Genomic DNA, 11,210 nt, shown 5'->3' with positions numbered 1-11,210 from the left:
GTTTTAGGCCAAAATGCATTGAATGCAATGAAAACAACAAAAGCGCATACTTTGTGTTATCTCCTCTTGTAGCAAACACAGACAGCTCAAAATTTCACTGGATGTGTTGAAGACCAAGACCCACAAATGTGATGTGAAATGGTTTTTCTCCCATGTTGCATTTAAGAGAAAACAGCAAATGCACGTTTTAGGCCAAAATGCTTTGAAAGCAATGGAAACAACAAAAGCGCATACTTTGTGTTATCTCCACTTGTAGCAAACACAGACAGCTCAAAATTTCACTGGATGTGTTGAAGACCAAGACCCACAAATGTGATGTGAAATGGTTTTTCTCCCATGTTGCATTTAAGAGAAAACAGCAATTGCTCGTTTTAGGCAAAAATGCATTGAAAGCAATGGAACCAACAAAAGCGCATACTTTGTGTTATCTCCTCTTGTAGCAAACACAGACAGCTCAAAATTTCACTGGATGTGTTGAAGACCAAGACCCACAAATATGATGTGAAATGGTTTTTCTCCCATGTTGCGTTTAAGAGAAAACAGCAATTGCTCGTTTTAGGCCAAAATGCATTGAAAGCAATGGAAACAACAAAAGCGCATACTTTGTGTTATCTCCTCTTGTAGCAAACACAGACAGCTCAAAATTTCACTGGATGTGTTGAAGACCAAGACCCACAAATATGATGTGAAATGGTTTTTCTCCCATGTTGTGTTTAAGAGAAAACAGCAATTGCACGTTTTAGGCCAAAATGCATTGAAAGCAATGGAAACAACAAAAGCGCATACTTTGTGTTATCTTCTCTTGTAGCAAACACAGGCAGCTCAAAATTTCACTGGATGTGTTGAAGACCAAGACCAACAAATGTGATGTGAAATGGTTTTTCTCCCATGTTGCGTTTAAGAGAAAACAGCAAATGCACGTTTTAGGCCAAAATGCTTTGAATGCAATGGAAACAACAAAAGCGCATACTTTGTGTTATCTCCACTTGTAGCAAACACAGACAGCTCAAAATTTCACTGGATGTGTTGAAGACCAAGACCCACAAATGTGATGTGAAATGGTTTTTCTCCCATGTTGCGTTTAAGAGAAAACAGCAATTGCACGTTTTAGGCCAAAATGCATTGAAAGCAATGGAAACAACAAAAGCGCATACTTTGTGTTATCTCCTCTTGTAGCAAACACAGGCAGCTCAAAATTTCACTGGATGTGTTGAAGACCAAGACCAACAAATGTGATGTGAAATGGTTTTTCTCCCATGTTGCGTTTAAGAGAAAACAGCAAATGCACGTTTTAGGCCAAAATGCATTGAAAGCAATGGAAACAACAAAAGTGCATACGTTGTGTCATCTCCTCTTGTAGCAAACACAGACAGCTCAAAATTTCACTGGATGTGTTGAAGACCAAGACCCACAAATGTGATGTGAAATGGTTTTTCTCCCATGTTGCGTTTAAGAGAAAACAGCAATTGCACGTTTTAGGCCAAAATGCTTTGAAAGCAATGGAAACAACAAAAGCGCATACTTTGTGTTATCTCCACTTGTAGCAAACACAGACAGCTCAAAATTTCACTGGATGTGTTGAAGACCAAGACCCACAAATGTGATGTGAAATGGTTTTTCTCCCATGTTGCATTTAAGAGAAAACAGCAATTGCTCGTTTTAGGCAAAAATGCATTGAAAGCAATGGAACCAACAAAAGCGCATACTTTGTGTTATCTCCTCTTGTAGCAAACACAGACAGCTCAAAATTTCACTGGATGTGTTGAAGACCAAGACCCACAAATATGATGTGAAATGGTTTTTCTCCCATGTTGCGTTTAAGAGAAAACAGCAATTGCTCGTTTTAGGCCAAAATGCATTGAAAGCAATGGAAACAACAAAAGCGCATACTTTGTGTTATCTCCTCTTGTAGCAAACACAGACAGCTCAAAATTTCACTGGATGTGTTGAAGACCAAGACCCACAAATATGATGTGAAATGGTTTTTCTCCCATGTTGTGTTTAAGAGAAAACAGCAATTGCACGTTTTAGGCCAAAATGCATTGAAAGCAATGGAAACAACAAAAGCGCATACTTTGTGTTATCTTCTCTTGTAGCAAACACAGGCAGCTCAAAATTTCACTGGATGTGTTGAAGACCAAGACCAACAAATGTGATGTGAAATGGTTTTTCTCCCATGTTGCGTTTAAGAGAAAACAGCAAATGCACGTTTTAGGCCAAAATGCTTTGAATGCAATGGAAACAACAAAAGCGCATACTTTGTGTTATCTCCACTTGTAGCAAACACAGACAGCTCAAAATTTCACTGGATGTGTTGAAGACCAAGACCCACAAATGTGATGTGAAATGGTTTTTCTCCCATGTTGCGTTTAAGAGAAAACAGCAATTGCACGTTTTAGGCCAAAATGCATTGAAAGCAATGGAAACAACAAAAGCGCATACTTTGTGTTATCTCCTCTTGTAGCAAACACAGGCAGCTCAAAATTTCACTGGATGTGTTGAAGACCAAGACCAACAAATGTGATGTGAAATGGTTTTTCTCCCATGTTGCGTTTAAGAGAAAACAGCAAATGCACGTTTTAGGCCAAAATGCATTGAAAGCAATGGAAACAACAAAAGTGCATACGTTGTGTCATCTCCTCTTGTAGCAAACACAGACAGCTCAAAATTTCACTGGATGTGTTGAAGACCAAGACCCACAAATGTGATGTGAAATGGTTTTTCTCCCATGTTGCGTTTAAGAGAAAACAGCAATTGCACGTTTTAGGCCAAAATGCATTGAAAGCAATGGAAACAACAAAAGCGCATACTTTGTGTTATCTCCTCTTGTAGCAAACACAGGCAGCTCAAAATTTCACTGGATGTGTTGAAGACCAAGACCAACAAATGTGATGTGAAATGGTTTTTCTCCCATGTTGCGTTTAAGAGAAAACAGCAAATGCACGTTTTAGGCCAAAATGCATTGAAAGCAATGGAAACAACAAAAGTGCATACGTTGTGTTATCTCCTCTTGTAGCAAACACAGACAGCTCAAAATTTCACTGGATGTCTTGAAGACCAAGGCCCACAAATGTGATGTGAAATGGTTTTTCTCCCATGTTGCGTTTAAGAGAAAACAGCAATTGCTCGTTTTAGGCCAAAATGCATTGAAAGCAATGGAACAACAAAAGCGCATACTTTGTGATATCTCCTCTTGTAGCAAACACCGGCAGCTCAAAATTTCACTGGATGTGTTGAAGACCAAGACCAACAAATGTGATGTGAAATGGTTTTTCTCCCATGTTGCGTTTAAGAGAAAACAGCAAATGCACGTTTTAGGCCAAAATGCATTGAAAGCAATGAAAACAACAAAAGCGCATACTTTGTGTTATCTCCTCTTGTAGCAAACACAGACAGCTCAAAATTTCACTGGATGTGTTGAAGACCAAGACCCACAAATGTGATGTGAAATGGTTTTTCTCCCATGTTGCGTTTAAGAGAAAACAGCAATTGCTCGTTTTAAGCAAAAATGCATTGAAAGCAATGGAACCAACAAAAGCGCATACTTTGTGTTATCTCCTCTTGTAGCAAACACAGACAGCTCAAAATTTCACTGGATGTGTTGAAGACCAAGACCAACAAATGTGATGTGAAATGGTTTTTCTCCCATGTTGCGTTTAAGAGAAAACAGCAAATGCACGTTTTAGGCCAAAATGCATTGAAAGCAATGGAAACAACAAAAGTGCATATGTTGTGTTATCTCCTCTTGTAGCAAACACAAACAGCTCAAAATTTCACTGGATGTGTTGAAGACCAAGACCCACAAATGTGATGTGAAATGGTTTTTCTCCCATGTTGCGTTTAAGAGAAAACAGCAATTGCTCGTTTTAAGCAAAAATGCATTGAAAGCAATGGAACCAACAAAAGCGCATACTTTGTGTTATCTCCTCTTGTAGCAAACACAGACAGCTCAAAATTTCACTGGATGTGTTGAAGACCAAGACCAACAAATGTGATGTGAAATGGTTTTTCTCCCATGTTGCGTTTAAGAGAAAACAGCAAATGCACGTTTTAGGCCAAAATGCTTTGAAAGCAATGGAAACAACAAAAGCGCATACTTTGTGTTATCTCCACTTGTAGCAAACACAGACAGCTCAAAATTTCACTGGATGTGTTGAAGACCAAGACCCACAAATGTGATGTGAAATGGTTTTTCTCCCATGTTGCGTTTAAGAGAAAACAGCAAATGCACGTTTTATGCCAAAATGCATTGAAAGCAATGGAAACAACAAAAGCACATACTTTGTGTTATCTTCTCTTGTAGCAAACACAGGCAGCTCAAAATTTCACTGAATGTGTTGAAGACCAAGACCAACAAATGTGATGTGAAATGGTTTTTCTCCCATGTTGCGTTTAAGAGAAAACAGCAAATGCACGTTTTAGGCCAAAATGCATTGAAAGCAAAGAAAACAACAAAAGCGCATACTTTGTGTTATCTCCACTTGTAGCAAACACAGACAGCTCAAAATTTCACTGGATGTGTTGAAGACCAAGACCCACAAATGTGATGTGAAATGGTTTTTCTCCCATGTTGCATTTAAGAGAAAACAGCAATTGCTCGTTTTAGGCAAAAATGCATTGAAAGCAATGGAACCAACAAAAGCGCATACTTTGTGTTATCTCCTCTTGTAGCAAACACAGACAGCTCAAAATTTCACTGGATGTGTTGAAGACCAAGACCCACAAATATGATGTGAAATGGTTTTTCTCCCATGTTGCGTTTAAGAGAAAACAGCAATTGCTCGTTTTAGGCCAAAATGCATTGAATGCAATGAAAACAACAAAAGCGCATACTTTGTGTTATCTCCTCTTGTAGCAAACACAGACAGCTCAAAATTTCACTGGATGTGTTGAAGACCAAGACCCACAAATGTGATGTGAAATGGTTTTTCTCCCATGTTGCATTTAAGAGAAAACAGCAAATGCACGTTTTAGGCCAAAATGCTTTGAAAGCAATGGAAACAACAAAAGCGCATACTTTGTGTTATCTCCACTTGTAGCAAACACAGACAGCTCAAAATTTCACTGGATGTGTTGAAGACCAAGACCCACAAATGTGATGTGAAATGGTTTTTCTCCCATGTTGCATTTAAGAGAAAACAGCAATTGCTCGTTTTAGGCAAAAATGCATTGAAAGCAATGGAACCAACAAAAGCGCATACTTTGTGTTATCTCCTCTTGTAGCAAACACAGACAGCTCAAAATTTCACTGGATGTGTTGAAGACCAAGACCCACAAATATGATGTGAAATGGTTTTTCTCCCATGTTGCGTTTAAGAGAAAACAGCAATTGCTCGTTTTAGGCCAAAATGCATTGAAAGCAATGGAAACAACAAAAGCGCATACTTTGTGTTATCTCCTCTTGTAGCAAACACAGACAGCTCAAAATTTCACTGGATGTGTTGAAGACCAAGACCCACAAATATGATGTGAAATGGTTTTTCTCCCATGTTGTGTTTAAGAGAAAACAGCAATTGCACGTTTTAGGCCAAAATGCATTGAAAGCAATGGAAACAACAAAAGCGCATACTTTGTGTTACCTTCTCTTGTAGCAAACACAGGCAGCTCAAAATTTCACTGGATGTGTTGAAGACCAAGACCAACAAATGTGATGTGAAATGGTTTTTCTCCCATGTTGCGTTTAAGAGAAAACAGCAAATGCACGTTTTAGGCCAAAATGCTTTGAAAGCAATGGAAACAACAAAAGCGCATACTTTGTGTTATCTCCACTTGTAGCAAACACAGACAGCTCAAAATTTCACTGGATGTGTTGAAGACCAAGACCCACAAATGTGATGTGAAATGGTTTTTCTCCCATGTTGCGTTTAAGAGAAAACAGCAATTGCTCGTTTTAGGCAAAAATGCATTGAAAGCAATGGAACCAACAAAAGTGCATACTTTGTGTTATCTCCTCTTGTAGCAAACACAGACAGCTCAAAATTTCACTGGATGTGTTGAAGACCAAGACCAACAAATGTGATGTGAAATGGTTTTTCTCCCATGTTGCGTTTAAGAGAAAACAGCAAATGCACGTTTTAGGCCAAAATGCTTTGAAAGCAATGGAAACAACAAAAGCGCATACTTTGTGTTATCTCCACTTGTAGCAAACACAGACAGCTCAAAATTTCACTGGATGTGTTGAAGACCAAGACCCACAAATGTGATGTGAAATGGTTTTTCTCCCATGTTGCATTTAAGAGAAAACAGCAAATGCACGTTTTAGGCCAAAATGCATTGAAAGCAATGGAAACAACAAAAGCACATACTTTGTGTTATCTTCTCTTGTAGCAAACACAGGCAGCTCAAAATTTCACTGGATGTGTTGAAGACCAAGACCAACAAATGTGATGTGAAATGGTTTTTCTCCCATGTTGCGTTTAAGAGAAAACAGCAAATGCACGTTTTAGGCCAAAATGCATTGAAAGCAAAGAAAACAACAAAAGCGCATACTTTGTGTTATCTCCACTTGTAGCAAACACAGACAGCTCAAAATTTCACTGGATGTGTTGAAGACCAAGACCCACAAATGTGATGTGAAATGGTTTTTCTCCCATGTTGCATTTAAGAGAAAACAGCAATTGCTCGTTTTAGGCAAAAATGCATTGAAAGCAATGGAACCAACAAAAGCGCATACTTTGTGTTATCTCCTCTTGTAGCAAACACAGACAGCTCAAAATTTCACTGGATGTGTTGAAGACCAAGACCCACAAATATGATGTGAAATGGTTTTTCTCCCATGTTGCGTTTAAGAGAAAACAGCAATTGCTCGTTTTAGGCCAAAATGCATTGAAAGCAATGAAAACAACAAAAGCGCATACTTTGTGTTATCTCCTCTTGTAGCAAACACAGACAGCTCAAAATTTCACTGGATGTGTTGAAGACCAAGACCCACAAATGTGATGTGAAATGGTTTTTCTCCCATGTTGCATTTAAGAGAAAACAGCAATTGCTCGTTTTAGGCAAAAATGCATTGAAAGCAATGGAACCAACAAAAGCGCATACTTTGTGTTATCTCCTCTTGTAGCAAACAGCTCAAAATTTCACTGGATGTGTTGAAGACCAAGACCCACAAATGTGATGTGAAATGGTTTTTCTCCCATGTTGCGTTTAAGAGAAAACAGCAATTGCACGTTTTAGGCCAAAATGCATTGAAAGCAATGGAAACAACAAAAGCGCATACTTTGTGTTATCTCCTCTTGTAGCAAACACAGGCAGCTCAAAATTTCACTGGATGTGTTGAAGACCAAGACCAACAAATGTGATGTGAAATGGTTTTTCTCCACTGTTGCGTTTAAGAGAAAACAGCAAATGCACGTTTTAGGCCAAAATGCTTTGAAAGCAATGGAAACAACAAAAGCGCATACTTTGTGTTATCTCCACTTGTAGCAAACACAAACAGCTCAAAATTTCACTGGATGTCTTGAAGACCAAGACCAACAAATGTGATGTGAAATGGTTTTTCTCCCATGTTGCATTTAAGAGAAAACAGCAAATGCACGTTTTAGGCCAAAATGCATTGAAAGCAATGAAAACAACAAAAGCGCATACTTTGTGTTATCTCCACTTGTAGCAAACACAGACAGCTCAAAATTTCACTGGATGTGTTGAAGACCAAGACCCACAAATGTGATGTGAAATGGTTTTTCTCCCATGTTGCATTTAAGAGAAAACAGCAATTGCTCGTTTTAGGCAAAAATGCATTGAAAGCAATGGAACCAACAAAAGCGCATACTTTGTGTTATCTCCTCTTGTAGCAAACACAGACAGCTCAAAATTTCACTGGATGTGTTGAAGACCAAGACCCACAAATATGATGTGAAATGGTTTTTCTCCCATGTTGCGTTTAAGAGAAAACAGCAATTGCTCGTTTTAGGCCAAAATGCATTGAAAGCAATGGAAACAACAAAAGCGCATACTTTGTGTTATCTTCTCTTGTAGCAAACACAGGCAGCTCAAAATTTCACTGGATGTGTTGAAGACCAAGACCAACAAATGTGATGTGAAATGGTTTTTCTCCCATGTTGCGTTTAAGAGAAAACAGCAAATGCACGTTTTAGGCCAAAATGCTTTGAAAGCAATGAAAACAACAAAAGCGCATACTTTGTGTTATCTCCACTTGTAGCAAACACAGACAGCTCAAAATTTCACTGGATGTGTTGAAGACCAAGACCCACAAATGTGATGTGAAATGGTTTTCCTCCCATGTTGCATTTAAGAGAAAACAGCAATTGCTCATTTTAGGCAAAAATGCATTGAAAGCAATGGAACCAACAAAAGCGCATACTTTGTGTTATCTCCTCTTGTAGCAAACACAGACAGCTCAAAATTTCACTGGATGTGTTGAAGACCAAGACCCACAAATATGATGTGAAATGGTTTTTCTCCCATGTTGCGTTTAAGAGAAAACAGCAATTGCTCGTTTTAGGCCAAAATGCATTGAAAGCAATGGAAACAACAAAAGCGCATACTTTGTGTTATCTTCTCTTGTAGCAAACACAGGCAGCTCAAAATTTCACTGGATGTGTTGAAGACCAAGACCAACAAATGTGATGTGAAATGGTTTTTCTCCCATGTTGCGTTTAAGAGAAAACAGCAAATGCACGTTTTAGGCCAAAATGCTTTGAAAGCAATGGAAACAACAAAAGCGCATACTTTGTGTTATCTCCACTTGTAGCAAACACAGACAGCTCAAAATTTCACTGCATGTGTTGAAGACCAAGACCCACAAATGTGATGTGAAATGGTTTTTCTCCCATGTTGCGTTTAAGAGAAAACAGCAATTGCTCGTTTTAGGCAAAAATGCATTGAAAGCAATGGAACCAACAAAAGCGCATACTTTGTGTTATCTCCTCTTGTAGCAAACACAGACAGCTCAAAATTTCACTGGATGTGTTGAAGACCAAGACCAACAAATGTGATGTGAAATGGTTTTTCTCCCATGTTGCGTTTAAGAGAAAACAGCAAATGCACGTTTTAGGCCAAAATGCTTTGAAAGCAATGGAAACAACAAAAGCGCATACTTTGTGTTATCTCCACTTGTAGCAAACACAGACAGCTCAAAATTTCACTGGATGTGTTGAAGACCAAGACCCACAAATGTGATGTGAAATGGTTTTTCTCCCATGTTGCGTTTAAGAGAAAACAGCAAATGCACGTTTTAGGCCAAAATGCATTGAAAGCAATGGAAACAACAAAAGCACATACTTTGTGTTATCTTCTCTTGTAGCAAACACAGGCAGCTCAAAATTTCACTGGATGTGTTGAAGACCAAGACCAACAAATGTGATGTGAAATGGTTTTTCTCCCATGTTGCGTTTAAGAGAAAACAGCAAATGCACATTTTAGGCCAAAATGCTTTGAAAGCAATGGAAACAACAAAAGCGCATACTTTGTGTTATCTCCACTTGTAGCAAACACAGACAGCTCAAAATTTCACTGGATGTGTTGAAGACCAAGACCCACAAATGTGATGTGAAATGGTTTTTCTCCCATGTTGCGTTTAAGAGAAAACAGCAATTGCTCGTTTTAGGCAAAAATGCATTGAAAGCAATGGAACCAACAAAAGCGCATACTTTGTGTTATCTCCTCTTGTAGCAAACACAGACAGCTCAAAATTTCACTGGATGTGTTGAAGACCAAGACCAACAAATGTGATGTGAAATGGTTTTTCTCCCATGTTGCGTTTAAGAGAAAACAGCAAATGCACGTTTTAGGCCAAAATGCATTGAAAGCAATGGAAACAACAAAAGTGCATATGTTGTGTTATCTCCTCTTGTAGCAAACACAAACAGCTCAAAATTTCACTGGATGTCTTGAAGACCAAGACCAACAAATTTGATGTGAAATGGTTTTTCTCCCATGTTGCGTTTAAGAGAAAACAGCAAATGCACGTTTTAGGCCAAAATGCATTGAAAGCAAAGAAAACAACAAAAGCGCATACTTTGTGTTATCTCCACTTGTAGCAAACACAGACAGCTCAAAATTTCACTGGATGTGTTGAAGACCAAGACCCACAAATGTGATGTGAAATGGTTTTTCTCCCATGTTGCATTTAAGAGAAAACAGCAATTGCTCGTTTTAGGCAAAAATGCATTGAAAGCAATGGAACCAACAAAAGCGCATACTTTGTGTTATCTCCTCTTGTAGCAAACACAGACAGCTCAAAATTTCACTGGATGTGTTGAAGACCAAGACCCACAAATATGATGTGAAATGGTTTTTCTCCCATGTTGCGTTTAAGAGAAAACAGCAATTGCTCGTTTTAGGCCAAAATGCATTGAAAGCAATGAAAACAACAAAAGCGCATACTTTGTGTTATCTCCTCTTGTAGCAAACACAGACAGCTCAAAATTTCACTGGATGTGTTGAAGACCAAGACCCACAAATGTGATGTGAAATGGTTTTTCTCCCATGTTGCGTTTAAGAGAAAACAGCAATTGCTCGTTTTAGGCAAAAATGCATTGAAAGCAATGGAACAAACAAAAGCGCATACTTTGTGTTATCTCCTCTTGTAGCAAACACAGACAGCTCAAAATTTCACTGGATGTGTTGAAGACCAAGACCCACAAATGTGATGTGAAATGGTTTTTCTCCCATGTTGCGTTTAAGAGAAAACAGCAATTGCACGTTTTAGGCCAAAATGCATTGAAAGCAATGGAAACAACAAAAGCGCATACTTTGTGTTATCTCCTCTTGTAGCAAACACAGGCAGCTCAAAATTTCACTGGATGTGTTGAAGACCAAGACCAACAAATGTGATGTGAAATGGTTTTTCTCCACTGTTGCGTTTAAGAGAAAACAGCAAATGCACGTTTTAGGCCAAAATGCTTTGAAAGCAATGGAAACAACAAAAGCGCATACTTTGTGTTATCTCCACTTGTAGCAAACACAAACAGCTCAAAATTTCACTGGATGTCTTGAAGACCAAGACCAACAAATGTGATGTGAAATGGTTTTTCTCCCATGTTGCGTTTAAGAGAAAACAGCAAATGCACGTTTTAGGCCAAAATGCATTGAAAGCAATGAAAACAACAAAAGCGCATACTTTGTGTTATCTCCACTTGTAGCAAACACAGACAGCTCAAAATTTCACTGGATGTGTTGAAGACCAAGACCCACAAATGTGATGTGAAATGGTTTTTCTCCCATGTTGCATTTAAGAGAAAACAGCA

The sequence above is a fragment of the Taudactylus pleione genome, unplaced genomic scaffold, assembly GCF_031769625.1.
Source record: "Taudactylus pleione unplaced genomic scaffold, aTauple2 ptg003280l, whole genome shotgun sequence".
Classification (NCBI taxonomy): domain Eukaryota; kingdom Metazoa; phylum Chordata; class Amphibia; order Anura; family Myobatrachidae; genus Taudactylus; species Taudactylus pleione.
This window is presented reverse-complemented; position numbering follows the sequence as displayed.